At 35.2% G+C, this 18,353-nt stretch overlaps 1 protein-coding gene across 1 annotated transcript in view; it reads right to left on the minus strand.

The window, feature by feature from the left end:
- Window positions 1-18,353, minus strand: part of LOC111147021 (protocadherin 9) — an 899,956-nt gene that overhangs the window by 876,290 nt on the left and 5,313 nt on the right. The window lies entirely within an intron of this gene.

Below are 18,353 nucleotides of genomic sequence, written 5' to 3' on the forward strand. Positions count from 1 at the left end.
AAAAAAAAAAAAAAAAAAAAAAAAAAAAAAACTCTTGTTCTATTTTGAGATTAGCAGAATGTTTTAAATTCACTGCTAAGATCTACTGTTGGTGAAAACTATTCAGAATCCTACTGTTGAAAAGATACAAATGCTATTCCTACTCTTGCTGAATACTGTCTGTGAAGAAGGTTCTCTGCAAACGGGAAAGAACCACACGTTGCCTCAGGAACGGCAGCATCATCATGCCAAGTACTTACCAGAAAAATGTGTGCACAAAAGGAATCACAAACAAAACACATTAGACTTTGTCCCCTTTTCTTTATACCATCACACAAAGAATTTATTTTTGGCACAACTGATTCCTGGTGATGCACCACAATTTTATTTTATTTTTTTAACTTAAAGTTCAATGAAGAGACAGTATTGCCTAGCAACCATGAGCAAAGCCTCTGGTAAAACACTGGGAGGGTTTGAGTCCTGAACTACTCTTCCCTTACAAGAACTGTGACCTTAAGTAAATCATTTAACTTCTTCTCAGATATAAAAGAGGGATATTAATAATAGTTTCTGACTCACAAGGTCACGGTTCCTATTTAAGGAGTTAATACGTGTAAATGGTTGAGAAGGCCAGGCATACAGTGAACACTCAAGTAAATGTTGGCTATCATCCTTATCTGCTGTTGGAAATCTAGTTTCACCATGTTTTAGAAATAAAGAGATAATGGTGCCAAAGTGAATATTGTGATCTTCTCTTTCAGAGCCCCAAATATCCCTCATTCCTCCTGTGAAACTGTTTTCTATTTAGCTGAAATTACTGTGGTTTATTTTGGCCAGTTATTATATATGTTTAAAGCATGTTTACATCTTTTAGTAATAAAGTAATGACGAATCATGTTAAAGTACTCGATAATTAGTTTCAACTCTATAACGTACTATTAGGATTAATGAGTTTATTCTTCTTAATGTTAGCTTTTCCTCTGTATAGGCTACTCTATTATGGTTGTCTAATGTTGCTTTCGTCCAAATTCCTAATGAATTTCTTTTCTAGGCAAAACATTGGAAGGCACAGTCTACACAAACTCATTAATATACAAATATCCAACTCCAAATCAGATGCCAATGGACATCATTCTCTTTGTACTTTTACAATAGAGGACTGATTTGATTAATCATATAGCTGTGATTCACTGTATTGTCCCCAGAATGGCTCACACTGACAATTCTCCATAAACTCATAGGATTTTAAAACTTGGCCTGTCCAGCTGCTCACCTTGCCAATAACTTCTTACTTCTCGTTCCACCCATTCCTGCTCAAAATAGCGAAGATGCCTCTTAGGCAAAAATCAGAGTGTATCCATTTGACAACTAATCTTTGTGGTTTATTGTTTTGTTTTATATTACTTTTAGGTTCTTTTAGATTCTTTATGATTTGTTGTTGCCTGGATTAGTAACATTAAACAGTAAGGGGATTTTATTTTGAATAACCTTCAAATGGCCTTATATCCACAGAAGAAAAATTTTAAAATATAAGGGGGCGCCTGGGTGGCTCAGTGGGTTAAAGCCTCTGCCTTTGGCTCAGGTCATGATCCTGGAGTTCTGGGATCGAGCCCCACATCGGGCTCTCTGCTCAGCAGGGAGCCTTCTTCCTCCATTCTCTCTCTGCCTGCCTCTCTGACTATTTGTGATCTCTGTCTGTCAAATAAATAAAATCTTTAAAAAAAATAAATAAAATATCAGGTCCACATAGCCGTATGGTTAAAAAGGCATCTCAACTGCTGCACATTCAAGATGTGAGCATTAGATGAGGTTGCTTAATATAAAACAAAACAAAACAAAGTGTCTTGTGGCCAACATGTGGCATTTCAAGAACTACACCTCCTCCATCTTTGTCAACTCAGAAACACACCCACCTACAGTGTAAAACAGTCTTTTTATAATACCTCCAGCAAAAACACTGATAGAACTGCTCTTTCCTCAAGTTTTTATAAGATGACAGAACACAGTGCAGTTAGGATAAATGCAAGCGTATTTGAGGGTCAGAAATCATTGAGGGATTAGATATGAGCATAAGCATTCCTGGGCTACCTACCCTTCAGGTTTCAGACCCATCCTGAAAGGCCCTGCTTCTGCACTGTTCTGGAGAGAATATGGTAGGCTGCTCTGTTGTGGCAAAACATAGTTCTAGTATAGTCCTGTAAGCAAACAGCACTTGTCGTCTGACACTCAGGTGGCATATTTGGGGACTATGTCAGCTAATTTGCAGTTCAATCCCTTTAATCCCAAACTTGATTTTCCTTCAGCAATAGACTGACAGTTTTGATTATTTACATTAATTTTTCATTTTAACCCAATTTTGTCTTTGAATGAACAGCCTGCCAATAAAATCAACAAGCACTACGTTTAGTTAGCTTTTCTAAGACATATCCTGATCATAAACACCACCATCAATCCAAATGACCCCTTTGACTTTTCAAAAATTTACACATTATCCCAAAACTATGTGTCTCCATATTCACAAAAATTAAGATACTAAAAGTCATTTTCATGCTTTATTACAGAAAACAAAATTCAGAGTAGTATTACTGATAAAAATAGGGTAGCTACATACTGTTTTAAGTGGATAATTTTCTAATCAATCTATAAACACCAATAATCTGCTTGAGATTTTAGAGTTCTTCTGTTTTGTGATTTCTGACTTAGGAGGAAAAAAGTTAATTTTCTAGTTCAGAAGGGAAAAAATTAATCAGGCAGAGACCTCAAAGAAGATAAAGGCAATGCTCTGTTATCAACACTAAGGCAAGAGAGTGCAAACAGAGATCATATAAACAATGGGGATACTGCAAATCGTCCGTTGTCAGGAGAGACTGAACCATAGGGTTTATTTTGTAATTGTTTTTCATGAGTCAATGTCAACACTGATTTGCACCGTTTGAACATTTATCAAATGATAGAAAGAAGTAGGCCAGACAGATGTTGGGTGGTATGAAGATATCTACCAAAGAGGATGCCTAAGTATTAATTAAAGCCATAGTTCAATTTTTAATAGAAATGAAAAAATGGCTGAGTCCCATGATCTAATTTTCAGATGAGAAAATTTAATTCTCAAGATGCTAAGTGAAACTTTAGCGAAGTGTAAGTGTTTTTTGATAGGATTATTGCCAAAAATTAGAAAGCAGGAAGTACCAAAGTTTTAAAAACTGGAAAATCTATATATTTTACTAACCCCTATGGGTTCATTTTCTTTGGTAAAGCAATGCATAGTCACTTACAGAAATCATAATAAGCAAAGAATTAAAACTATTAAAACACCAAGTTAACAATTACAGTTCTGATTGTATGTAGAAATGGTTACTGCAGACAGAATAACATTCATGTGATTTCCACATCCAACCTTTATTTAAATATATTTATTTTGCTAAGTTTAATCTATTCTGTTTCTGGGTACTAAATTAGCTTACCTAACTGTTCATATATTCACACTGAAAAATGGATTAGGTTATTTAAGTGGTTGGTCATATCAATAAGTTTATCACTTCCCCCCAAATTGTTTATATTTTAAACAGTGTATTTAAATATCACTACACATTTTATTCCTAAGGTGGACATATTCCTAAGGTTTCAATTTTGTAACTCATTTACGTTAGAGCAATTACTGAGAGATAGTTGCCTGAGTATCCAAGAACAGTTGGAAAGATCTTTTAGGAGTTAGGCACCAGCTTGATGGTTATCACTGAAGCCTAAATGCAATTAAAATAGTACATTTTCTGGCAGTAAAAATTTATCTTAAAAAATGTCTGCACAAGAAAAGTACAGGTGAGGCATTAAATGCATTATTTAAAAAAATTCTCTTTGAATACTGTGTTAAAATTTTGAAATGACCTGCTCATATAAACATCATCCATATGTAAATTAGTGTTTTAGAAATGATTAAAGTTAAAAAAAATCATAGTCTGTCTTGCCTGAAATGTAAAGCTCACTTATGACATTTTCTTCTGTGATTAAAGGAAACCAAATTTTCAGGATATGAATGTTTCTCAATTTAAGAAAAAAAAATATACAATACAGGTCTCTATTTTTCAACATTACTTCATTGCATCCATTCCTTGAAATATTGTGATAAATATTCATAAGAAAATGGACTCGCCCAACTCATAACCATCTGGAGGTAAAAGCCAATTAAGCCAAACATTTATTCTAGCCAGAGTTTAACATCTATGTTCCATTTAAGCTTATGTCTTTTCAAAGGGTGAAGGCTGTTTTGCAGAATACCATGATTCAAAATGTCCCTTTGAAAAGGGGTCCATGCATAAGTGAAACTCCATTTGTAGAGAACACTGTCTTCTTCAACTCAGGTTATTACTCAATATTATCAATGTGTGCCATGTTTTTAAAATGATTTTTAATAAAGCAAATACGTTAATCTCACAGTTACAAAAATGAAGTTTTCTCGCAACTATATTTTATTAACACCTTTGCCTGTAGAAGAAGTGTGATTTTAAGGATGAAAAAGTGTATTTCCCTCTAAATTAACCAAAGGATAAATTTAAGTGTGGCATTCTTATAATTAGAGTAATAGATCTTAGAATTTTATTACCCTACTGAAAGATCAAGTCTCCAGCTCTAGTTAAAAAAAAGGCTTCAAAAATATATTTCAGGGAAATGATGACATCAATTTAAAACAGAGAGAACTCATATTCTAAGTAAGGGAATTCCAAGAAAAAAAGTATTGTGTTTAAAACCCAGTGGAATCTTTTAGAGCAAATACAAGTGTCTTATTTTCTTAAAAATCCCACAGTCTAACACTGTTTCTGGATCACTGCAGTTACTCAATAGATGTCTACTAAATAACCGAATTCATAAAAAATAAAGATTAACATATATATATATATCATATATAGGTAGATGATATATCAGTAGATCAGTAGATCAGTAGATCATATTACAGGTCTTTGGCAGAAAAAAATCATAGTTATGTATTTTTTAAAAGATAAAAAAATATTCTCAGAAAAGAATAAACATTTGAAACTACAGGATATAATTCTGAAATAAGTTTTAGTATCCATTAAGGAAATGTAACATGGTTTAGCAGTCTAGTGATAAGGAAGGATATTGTCTATTTGTCAGGCTTACGGCCAAATAAGAATTCAACAAGTAGTAAAGGTCCTTCACATTTCTAGGGGAGAAAATCAAGTGGACCCTGTTCATAGAAGGAGAGTTATGAGAATTGCAGTATAAGAAATATAATTCTCTTCATAAAATAAGTGTTTGGTCATTATCTGAACTGGAATTTACATATACTTACTGGGATGCACAATCACTTCTCTAAGAGTTAACAGAAGTTTTCATTGAAATGGACAACAAAAAATGGTGGTCGTCTTAACTTACATTTCACAATATATAGTAGACATTTACTTGTAATTGATGCCATGAGAAGACTAAATTTTTTTTTTTTTTTAAAAACAATGAATCTTAAAAAAAAAAACAACGCATCTAAATACTTAAAGCCTGATTCTTGGCATTTAAGATGTATTTAACATCTTCGTTTTGTCTGATTATCACCATGTTTGCCCTTGTGATGGAATTAAGCAAAATTCATTGAACAGCTACTAAATGCCATGCTATAATCCTTACAATTCCATGAAGTCTGATAACTCAAGGTAATCTATGTCTGTCACTGTTCTGCTCACTTCCCACTACTGTAAGATAGGGCATCTTAGCACAAAACAAGCAGTAGTCTAAAAGGAAATCATGCCAATGTGCCATGTTGTATTTGTTTGATTCAAATTTTCTGAGCACAAGGAATAAGTTTTCATATTGTTTTTGTTCTAAAATCCTTTTTTCTTACTTAGCAACTGTCTATATATAAAATTAGAACTAAACCAAAATGCCAACACAAAAACAATTTTATCATACTGAGAAGGTAGGAAAGGTGAATAAGAAGTTAAATTTTAATTTCTGGGGCTCCTGGGTGGCTCAGTTGGTTCGGCTCGGGTCAAGATCCTGGAGTCCCAGGAGTCCTGGAGTCCTGCATCAGGCTCCCTGCTCAGTGGGGAGTCTGCTTCTCCCTTGACCCTTCCTCTTCTCACGCTCTCTCTCTCTCTCAAATAAAAAAAAAAATTAATTTCTACAATCCAAGTCACAAGGAAGCCAACTAAAAATTGGCCAAATCTACTTATTTGGTTGATAAAGTTAATTGAATTAGTAAAAATCCCCACTACATTTTGTTCCAAATCCAAATCAATAACTTTATCTTGATGACTTCAGCTAGTCTAACATAAGGCAATGATTTTGACCTCAGGATATTAAGAAAAGGTATTCTTCAGATACTATCATATTGTGTTATATTTTTATTTGTTGGATCCCATTTATGTTACTATGTCATCCACATAGTCGAACATTATAAACTTGCATATTCATACATTAAAAACATACTAATAAGTGAATGTATATTACTTTAAAATGAGAAAGATAGGAAAAAAAAAAACCCTATTGGTTATTATGCTTCTGACTTACATAGGATGAATCCCAGAAATATGATCCATACACTCCAAGGCATTTTAACTAGTTTGATTACACCATGGATGTCATTACTTCAACAGAGATGCTTTCTAGTCTATGGAATAATTGGAAGCAAAAACCAGCAGGTTTCAAATGGCTCCAGCTGTGTTAAGTACTGACTGTGAAACAGATTCACTCTCTTATATGTTGTTTTGTAATAGGAGTGATGTATAAGGTGAAAATCCCCAGACGGGTGGAGTTCCTATGGGTAATCAACAGGGACGTAAATTAATAGCAAATGCTAAAAGCAGAATAATTTTAAATACAACATGCGAATGAAAATGGTGAAATACTCAAAATGAGAGATGAAGCAATTATATAAATGTGAAACAATGGGGACTAACATCAAAAGAAAGCATAAGATCCTGTCAGCACTATTCTGATGCTGTTTCAAGGTCAACTTTTCAGAAATCCTAAGCATCCAAAAAAAAAAAAAAAAAAAAGTTTTAAACCAAAAGCAGATTACCAGAGATAACTTCTTATTGAAAAGATATAAAACTCAGATTCCAAAAAACCACCAGGAGCAAAACTAAGAGAACATGCATTAAGTGACATCGGCACCTCTGTCAGAGACAAGCCGGAGTCCTTGGACAGAACAAAGAGAAGGGCAGGTAGGCTTTGTTTGGGGGTGTTTTGTTTTGTTTTGTTTTTGAGTGTCTGCCCACCATGGGGCAGACATTTACAGAGGCCCATGTCTCCATCTCATGATAACATTAGGGACTAGGCATGATTACATTCATTTTACAGACGAGGAAAGCTAGGACAGGTACATTTAAATGACGAGCCCAATGTCACAGTTTCTAGAAGCAGTTCATGGAGTCATTTTTCCTACTCCAAATATCAAATTATTTCTTGGGTCTCCTTTTTTTTTCACCTGGAAAAAGAATTAAATAGGCCAAAGAGTCTCGAAGGCCCATTTGAGTCTTGAGAAACTATTCTGTGAGTTCTTTTAGATACCAAATTTATCTTTCTAAAATTAATGTAGTAGCTAGACACTGCTCTAGTCACTACTCAATTATTATTTTCCTTCTTTTTATAGAATTCATATGTGATTCTAGGGTGATGTCTGGCTTGATTCAAAAGTCTATTAAGGGAACTTTAATGTAACAACTTTTTTTTCTTTTTTTTTTCTTTTTTACCTCTAAAACACCTGTGCTTATCAACCAAGTAACCAAGTAAATCTATTAATCATTATGTTTAGAGTTACTCATTTAATAATCCAAGTATTTAAAGGTTTAAGTAAAAATTTTTGATGAGGAGGCTTAGAATAAAAGGAACCTGGGGCACTTGGGTGGCTCAGTCCTTAGGTGTCTAACTCTTGGTTTTGGCTCAGGTCATGTTCTCACAGTGGTGGAATCTAGCCCCGTGCTGGGCTCCCCACTCAGTGTGGTCTGCCTCAGACTCTTTCTCCCTCTGCCCCTCCCCCACTCGGGTGTTTTCTCTCTCTCTCTCTCAAACAAAATCTTAAAAAAAAGAAATCTGATTCTGTTTATTTAGTTCATCCTTTCTTTTCCCATTATATCCCAATTAAAAAAAAAAAGGTATTTTGATGGGCAGACATAGCGGTGTGGAAGAAATTAGGGAGAAGAGGAAAAGCAGAGATATCTGATTATATGACAGGAGAGTATTTATGTCCATGAGAACAGCAGTTTGGCAGTTTTCTAATTTTCTGCTTCTCTCTGATCTACATGCAGGAACCACTGAGTCAAGACACTGATAAATGATACAAAGGTGTTAACTATACTTCACTGTTAAAAAAATCAAAATGGGGGCGCCTGGGTGGCTCAGTGGTTAAATCCTCTGCCTTCGGCTCAGGTCATGATCTCAGGGTCCTGGGATCGAGTCCCGCATCGGGCTCTCTGCTCAGCAGGGAGCCTGCCTCCTCCTCCTCTCTCTCTCTCACCTGACTCTCTGCCTACTTGTGATCTGTCAAATAAATAAAAAAAAAAATCTTTAAAAAAAAAATCAAAATGGTAAGACGCAGAGTCTAAGACAGTCCATACTAGTTCATCTATAGGATGGTTAAGTTAGACCTCCAGAAATGTGAAAGGAGGGGTGCCAGAGAGAACATAATTTCTTAGATTGGAGAGCATGGTGACCCCTCAGCCACAAATAATTCTTTAAACTAGAGCTTTTGTCTTCAGGCCACAGACGTTGTAGAGGAAAATATGGACAGTAGCTGAAACCAAACATTCACTCTCTCCATAAGTACTGTATTCACTTTTGCCTCTGTCACAGCGACAATGGGTACAGATGAGCTCTGGTGTGTCATATGCTTACCACATTTTAATGCAATCTAAAGTTAGCTTACTGGGAGGTAACTTGTGAAAAATAATTTTGGGTGCACTGAGTTGCCTTGTAATATATATATATATTTTTTTTTAATATATAAATGGGTTGCAATCCTTTCCAACAAAAATATGGCCCTAATGAGGAAAATGTTCCAAACTTATATATAGCCTAAAAATAGGGTTTTACAAATAAAAGTAGACCACACATAAGGAAGAAATACCAGTGTAAAGGTAGGTTCTAGAATGGAAATAAAAGCCATTGGCTTTAGCCATGTGACTTGAAAAAAAACAAAACAAAACATATTTTCTGAATCTCAGTTTCTACATTAGCTGACTAAGAATGGAATATCTTCTTTATATGGTTATGGGGACTCAATCAATGGAACTGTTGTACATATATAAAGTATGATTCCAATATCAACTTATCTCTCCAGTTCGGTCAACATTTACTGAATGCCTACTAAGTTCACTCCTAGGAATTTTTGTAGATTTGATCTTGGAAATACACAATCTCTTACTTTAGGGAACTTTCTTAAAGTCACCTTAATTCTTAGCCTTAAATTACGATATACCAGTATTTGACTTAACTGAGTTACCACTTGGGACTGAAGGACTGTGAGGAACCAGGGGCGTTTTTTGAACAATCCTGAATCTGTGCCTGGGGTTGATACTGCATTGGCTGGAGAGGATGCACAGCCTTGCCAATAACAGATGGTCCTACAGGAATAGTTTAAACCCCAAGGAGTGTTGCTTCCAGTATCATCCAGAAGTCAATAACCTTAGTGAAAGCAGAATTTAATTGTCTAAAACAGAGACTTGAGGTGTCAAAATGATTTTGCTTAATTATTACCATGTTTAAAAATCAATCAATGAATTCAACATATTTTGCCATCAGTGCTTGGCAGAAGATTTCGCTGTCAAGACCAAGAATGAGCTCATGTCAAACTAAAATATCCTAAAGACTATGTCTGTTTTTACTACAACTTAATGTAATTTTGATACTCATTTCAATTCTGCAGCAAAAAGAGGATTTATTTTTATAAAAATTCTAACATCTTTTTTGTGTTGGAAATTTGAAGATTGGGGATACATTGAAACATTAATCCATACAGTTAAACTTAACATCATTTCTTCACCTTGAAAACAGTTATCAGTGAGAAAAACTCAATTTAGAAAATTGCAAAGGAAAACTACAGAAATTTTCTATTTCTAGGAAGAGAGGACACATGGTGGGTGTGTTGATACTTTATGGATGTTCTTGAGCAAAATATACAGACATGCAGAATAGGCAGGCAGAAATAGTTTTGCGTCATTTTAAAATCTATCTAGAAACTTAGGAAAACAGATGTATATCAAGTAACATAAGTGAATATAATCCACCTAGTGAGTGACAAGAAACGGAGCAAAGGAAAGTCGCCAGTGCAGGTGTGTTCACAGCTGACAAACAGAAGGAAGGCTATTGTGATTCTAGGCTCTCAATGTGAAAATTGGTTCAATGACATGAATATATGACACAGGAGGGCATCAACTCGCAACTCAGAACTCACTCCATTTTGTCTCCATTTGTCACTTGCACCTTCTACACAAAGTTTCCTGCAGAATCCGATGTAGCTGAGTATTTGAAAGCCCTCAGCATGCAGCTGCTATCACACAGAGGCACAGATTGGTTGCATCTTACGAATCCAAAAAAGCACCAGTAATTTTTTTTTTTTTCCCAAAGAAAAGATCTACTATGGAACTACTGTCAGCAGAAGACATTTTCTTCCTATAAAAGATATGGTTTCATTTTATACATCCTTCTGTGTTTCCACTCTTCTCCATATTGAGGTTTGTTTAATGAGGAAAAAAAAAACCTCATTTGCTGAATTGCGGTTGCTATTGTCTTGCACCAAAACTGTTTTGTTTTAAAAATCAATCATCTATGATGATTCTCAGCAAGTCCACTGTACCTGGTGGACTGTGCATGGATTATGTGCTCTTTCTAGTAGGCAAAAATATAAGATTTGTAAAGTCTTTGAAAAATATGCATGGCTATTTCCACTGATTTATATCTAACAGGGCCAAAGACATTAAGTATTAAAGAACTGCAAGGCATTTTACTGAATACTGTCATGAAGGTAAAGACACTGAAATGCACATATGTCTGGAATGAGATGCTGTGCTACAAATACACACTATTTACAAATGGAACAAAGACGAATTCTAAAAATACAGCTTGAGAAATGTTTCAATATCAATTCCTATGAGGATCAAAGCACTCACTTAGTAGCCAGCCCTCTTCATTATGTAATGCTACAGTTGCATAGATACCTAGGGTTTTAATCTGATTTACGTTTAGAGGAGAATCTACACGCACGATTGAGAGTTTCTTCTCAGGCAGAGTTGCAGCCAGATCACGGGCATTGGAGGTCCCAAAGGTAAGTGTGAGCAGGCCTGCACTGTCCACTTGGAATCACTTAGATTCATCAAAAAGCAAATCTGTCTCTTCTAAGGCATACATTTGGGATTTTAATTCTTTCAGACACTTCCAATGTTTCTGCATTTGGGGAAAAAAATAGGCAAGACTAATTCTCTGGGCAATAAATCACTCTCATGTGAAGGGAAATGTGTTAGCTAGTTTTATTACAAAGCCTTTACTTCATATTTAATAGGCACCTGCAATACCAGCATTATACAAAGTTCTCTACTCTGCAAATCTTTAAAACCCCACTTAATTTTCAGCGCTGATTTCCTGCAATCTAAGAGCTTATGAAGGGTTCACTGTGTTCATACAGATCTATGCAAAATGTGTCAGAACTTCCCTGTCTGTGATGGTATTCACTTGGAGGTGAATCCCAAATTTCTATCACTGGCATGCTTATTTCCGACCAAAATAAATATTCTTAGAATGAAAGCTGAAGATTAGGAGGACAAAAAGGAGGCAAAGTAACTAGCACTGGGAGATATATATGCAAATATCAGCTCAATGACAATTCTTCATACCATTTACAATTGAAGCTTAAAGATCCAAATACTCTGCAATCCATTAGTTTCTCAATATCCTGGAAGGGATTAGAGTATTTCTTAATCAACTGCTAACAGACTGAAAAAGGCCAGAGACTGGATATTCGCAAGCAGTGTAATACTAAGAGGCAGAGATGGTCAGATAGAAAGACAAGCAATGGAAGAATGTTAAAATATAAGATATTATACAAGCATGGTAAAATTGACCAAATTTCCATCTCCCTGCAGCACATACAGTTTAAGAATCTATATAAAGTAACGAGTGGTGAGGCTGTAGGGGGCTCCTTCTAAGAAAAGTTAAGTTAATTTCACTTGTTTTCTCAAGGAATTCCAGAATAATGAGCATGAAGTGACCAGGAAGAATTAATCAAGTATGCCTCAAAGATGGTGCTTTTAACTCCACTACCCACAGCTGTACAGGTGGTCCCAAGTCCCTCATTTTAAATGTGATAAGGGCTGATGGCGCTATAATCAATCAGACTGTTAAAGATCAGGGGAAATATTTTCACATGCCATTTAAATAATGGATAACTATGTAAAAACACATCCCTAATGAACGACTTCAAGTTCTGAACGCCTTAAAGTCATATTATGGCTCGGAACGTTCTACTAATTCTGTTACCGCTCTCGACCATAGAATACAAACTGTCTAGAGGACAAACATGTGAGTGAGAGATTAAATATGGGTTGTTTTCCCAGCCTGTTCCTGCCATCACTCTTAACCATTAAGAAAGGGTAGTTGTTTTACTTAGGAACTTCCATTTTAACCAATCTTGGCTTTGGGAAAAAAGAATATAAATCAAAACCAAAATGTCAATCATAGTAATATGTCTTTCTTGTTCTGTTTCTGATGACTGACAGCCCAATAGGTTTGTATCAAACAAAGGTAAAAAGCATGTGTTCCTTTCCAAATGAAATGTTTGACAGATTGAACAGCTATCTGAAGTAACCTATGAAATCTTAAACAGCAGAATCTTTACATGAGAGATCTTATTTCTAGATTTGGATTTTCCTCTGTGATCCGATGCAGATTTGGGGGGTCCTAACTATTACTAAGGATGTCTCACCTTAGCAACATTGGCTATTGAACTCCTATGCCTCGAGATACTGAAAACGTCAGAGTAATCTCACTGACTTGCAGTCCTAAATTCTCACTAACATCTGACCTGTGACTACAAAACAAAACAAAACAAAACCGGCAAATTTAGGGCCCTGGTATGTGAAATTCTGGAAAATATATTAACCATAAAGTCAACCGTCAAGAAAGCCAAAAATTTAAGATCTGTGTTAAATAATTCTTAGTTCCCAATTATGTTGACTATGTAAGATAGTAACTGATTTATTAATATTAGCGAGAGATTAGTTTGAATAAAGGATCTGCATCAAGAAAAACCACCCTAAATTCAGAGAAGACACCACTCTAAACTCAGAGAATACTTACTGCAGGGATTTTTAAATGAAAGTGGTAAATAATCCACCAAACTCAGTTTTGTTTTGGTCTGTAACAATGCATAAGCTTAGAGTTCAACTCTGATAGAGTCAAACTGAGGAAGTACTAAACGAGGGCAGTACAGTTGACATGGCCCTGGATCCTATAAACGCTCAATCTGGTACCGCTAGCCCAACACAAACACTGCAGTTTTTAGCATCTGGGGGACTTCTGCATTCCCATCCAAGCAATAAACAATTGGAAATCAAAAAATCTGAATAACAAAGTAAAACTGGGGGAACAGAGCTTCTGAGAAAATAACTTACAGGTCTCACTTTCATACCTCAGTACTGTCGGATAAGATAATGTACTATGAAAAATAATTCAGTAAGAGGCCATTTCTAATATTTGGGGCACAGTTTACACACATGTGTGTCAACATGAAAAATGAAAGTTCAAGAGTCAAACTAATTCATAATTAGTTATGAGGAGATGTGATTTTAGGTTTGAGGTTTTTCGTTAAATCTAAATTCTCTCTTACTATTTCACATATATTTTAATTTGTGCTATTATGAGAAGATGCATTATAGCTTGAAATATTTAATAAGACTACACATATACCATAAAAATATAACACATTATCACAAGTACAATACTCGCAAGGTAATTTTAATGATGTTCTGGGACACCATAAGGATGACTCATCTGAAACTAAGGGAACATCAGTTTAGAGTGTTTCTATATATAGAAATAATTGCAATATTTAGGAGATAGTATTTTAACTACAGAAATTATATTCTCTGTGTTAACACATATTCAGTAATCAGAAGACACATCTATGCTTAATATAGTGGCAACTTTTATTTTTATTCTCCTTAAGGTTATTAGCAATGAATACTAAAATGCACCTTGAATTTCATAGCTTGGGTGTGTCAAGTTGAAAAAAAAATCAAGTATTTGTCTCACAAATCCAAGAGGAAAGGTAACCAATTTGAATAGATGGCCCATCCTCACTTCGAATTCCTAAGTCAATCCAAGGGCTCTGGGTATCCTTTGCCTCATACTGATTTCATGGTCACAGGGCACTTAGCCAAAGGGAAGGAGTAGAAATAAAAATCACAACTGACAACACTTTAAAAAAAACTTGCATTTGGGGGAGCAATTTTTCTCCATGTGCCTCTCGCGTTCAACGGACAACAATATTCTGCAAAACTTAGTAAAGTATCTTAAAGTTTTTTACTAACTTTACATTAGTTAACATTTGCTCCTTTCACTCTCAATTGCATTTTTTTCATGCTCCTCAAGAGCAATTCTATGACTGCCTCACGCATTTTATAGGACATAGCATTTTAGTGGCTGCAGGGGGATTCCTCAAAAATGAAAAGTAATCCTAAATGTACTATAGTATCTCTAAATGATTGGGAAGAGCAGCAACTCCCTTTACACAGTCCAAGTACATGTATACACTTGAGTATAGCATGCATACACATTCCCAATGTATAATTTCTTCAATATATACCCAGATGTATATACGAGCCAGTACTCTCAATTGTGCACAAAGTCAGGATGTTTAAACTCTAAAATAAGCATTTCATTTAGAAAATTAAACATGATTGCTTACCCAGAACCAAACTCTACTACAACTCTCACAGATTGTTTTATTGCTGGAAGAAGTTGTCAAATGTAAATAGGTCACTTTAAAAAAAAAAAAATACTAAAAACATTTTCATTCATTTCCCCCCCCCCACAAAAAGCACACTGGGGCCAAGAAAATTAATTCCCCGAATGCTGTCAACCGGGTTGGGAAATAGCAATAAACAGCTTACTGTAAAGCCCCTCCAGCTACAATAAACCAGCTGTCAATAAGCGGACTGAGAGCTGGGCTGTGCACAAGCAGGTACTCTGGAAATGATCATCTGAAAGGGAAAGGAGCTGACGTGTCTGATTCCAACATGCTGAGGCAGTGGTTCTCAAAGTATGGTCCCTGGACTAGCAGCACCAACATGGCCGAGTATCTCGTCAGCAATGTAAATTTTCAGTGCCACTGGAGCCAACCCAATGGCACTGACACAGAACCTCTGGGAGAGGGCTCCAATAACCCACGTTTTAAGAAACCCTCCAGGAGATTCTGAGACACCCTAAAATTTGAAAACTTAGCATCACACATTATAAAAATAATAATCCCACGAAGAATATATTTTCCTTTTAGAAAAATACACCAATGAGCTTTATCCCTTAAAGTGCTACTGGAATTGATTATGTTGTCATCCTCTTAACCCTCTAACAGTGAACTCTGCTTCTTTGTGAATAAATATCAAGACATGACCTTGCTTTTTTTTTTTTTTTTTTTTTAAAGGGACATTTCACTCAATTTGTGAGTGCTAAGGATACTTCCAAAGATTCATGTGAAATATTTCATGGAAAATCCAGTGGCCGATTTGGTATATTTGAAGAAAATGAAAGCTCAGTGAAAGAGAGGGGATGGGGAATCTGGTTTCCAATGTTCTCTGCAGGGTCACACAAGGCAAAACAGCAGGGGAACAGGAGACAAAGTAAGAACCAATGCACTCTAAGCAAACTCATGGTACAAGAGTCAGACATTATGTTTTCATTGTATAGATGATACAAATTAATGATATTTAAATTCGGTAACCCTTTACTCAAGAGTCTTGGAATTTACTCACACATCACCTAGCACCAGTAAGTGAAAAGGTATTCCTGTTAACAGCAATCTGTGCCCACTCAACTAAAAATCTTCACAGATTATATGTTTATAAATTCCTTTGAAGGCTTTTGTTGTAATAAACCCTACTTTTTTAAAATCATGTAGCTTCAGGAGCACATTTTATATAAAAGCCACCAGTTGAAGTGAAGGAGCTAAAAAAAGAATTTTTATTTTAGCTTAACTAGAACATCTTCAGATAACACTCATGTGGCTCAGTTAAAAAAGGAAAACTAAAGGATAGTATATAATTTGTGTTCTTCATTCATAGAAAATATGCCTCTTTTATACTAAAATTATGCATCTTGCTATCACCATCACTTCTCCCTACTTCCAATATTCCTTTTCTCCAACACTGCAATTTTTCTTTCTCAGCATGAAAACTTGTAAAAGGTAAAAAGCAAAGCCATTTCAATAGCTCTTTATCATAATCGTGAATTATAGCTATGTCTGAACATCAAAATGCCTACAGAGACACATGGTCTCAAGGAATGTCTAAAATGCACTTTAGTTCCAGTTAGAGAATTAGTCAGCATCCTATTTTAAAGATTACGTCATACAAATATTCTTATGACTAAGCCTCAACAAAGTATCTTTTCCATAATTCACTGAAATGCGCTTAACATTTATGTCTCTGTACTACATATAGTTTCAACTCTTGCAGAGAAGTCAGAAAAAGTGGGCCTGTACGTCAATGCTAATACACACCACGTTTGCATCAAAAGAAAGATGATGTCGGAAGAATGTCAGTCTCTTCCTTTGGAAAACAAATTCCAGAATTTATGTGAAAAGTTTCCATCATGTTAGCTTTTTTCAAGATATTATGCAAATCATAAAATCTCAGTATATTGTGAGTGAGCTTCACATTAAAAAGTAAATTTTAGAAAAGCCATTTTCTTTTAATAGCAACTTCATATTTAGCTTCATAAATTACATGATTAACTATTTACCAACTTTTATAAACCTTTACTAAGCTCTGAAATTTTCTAAATTTTACAACACCAACCTCTCTTAAAAAGCTGAGGGAGTTAACATAAAAATACGTCCTTCCAACTTGAACTTCTATCGAAAAACTTCATACTCTCCTCTAAAATTTCTATATGAACTTATTTTAATTCCTTTCTTTCTGTGCATTTAAGCTCCAAGTATGTGGACTTTCAAAATGCTCTAGGTATCTAATCTTCCACTTTAAAAAGTGGAGATTATAGTTGAATAATCCATAGGCATTATGCTTACTGTTCTGGAAATATCTATGTGATTCATTGACAAAATTGTTTTCGTAAGTATCTTATTACTACCAAACCTTAAAGTCATTCCAGAGCAATAAACACTAGAGTGTAAGAGGAAACTAGACTTTCAATAAAACATTCTATCTCACCCCACCCCCACATACATAACAAAGGAAAAACTCTTGAGTTTTCAAACACTAGGCAACAACTGTCAATACTATCCTGCAAATTTATTTTGTTTTCCTGAATTTTCTGAAATCTGTATGTCCCTTATTTTCAACAAACTCAGATGGGCCATCGCCATGGGTGGACTCCATACCAACAAGGATAGCACTTGGATTACGAAATCCTAGAAAGTTGGTGTGGTGAGAGCTGATCGCAAAAGAGCAAGCAAATGAATTTAAATGCTAGCTGCTCCAGAGCAACTATCATTAAATAAAAGGTATCTTTGGCTGTAGCACCAGCTTGATCCTTCCCTCCCCCCGTTCTTGCTACTGCGGGATTGGCACCTGGCCAGCACAAGCGACATGATACCCTAGTGCCATCTACAGGCTATTACTGACACTCAACTTTCATGGCAACAGACAAGCACCAGTGAAATAAATTAGACAGCGCTGCATTTAAATCTTTATTAACAAGGAATTATTAGACCTAAGAAAAACTAATTCTGGATTTGGTTGAAATATGAGTTTCTCAGCCTCTTAATCCCTCTTCATATGGCATATTTCACAGTTTAAAATGAGTTATGACAGATCACTTATGCATTACTAAGATGGGAGACTATTTACAATGGATTCATTCTTTTCTGTATAAATTGGTTATATCAGGGAGAAAGCATTCCTTCTATTTTTTTTTTTTTTCCTTGAAAGAGTACTTTGGCCATTATGGACAATTTGCCAACCTTTCTATTCAATACCCAATTTACTATATTACAATGAAATCATCTGAAATCAAAGAGAAGGCTTCCTATATGGCTTCGTTGCAATCTATCGACAATCATGTGCTTCACAGCTGATGTACGTTTAATAATCTACTATCTTGTTTAGAGACTAAAAAAAAATTAACCCCTTTAGCAACCACAGCTCCAAAATAATTACGGTCAGACCTTCAAACGTCATTTAAAACTTGGGATTTGAAGG

Source organism: Enhydra lutris, unplaced genomic scaffold (genome assembly GCF_002288905.1).
Source record: "Enhydra lutris kenyoni isolate GAN:26980312 unplaced genomic scaffold, ASM228890v2 scaffoldscaffold15, whole genome shotgun sequence".
Lineage (NCBI taxonomy): Eukaryota > Metazoa > Chordata > Mammalia > Carnivora > Mustelidae > Enhydra > Enhydra lutris.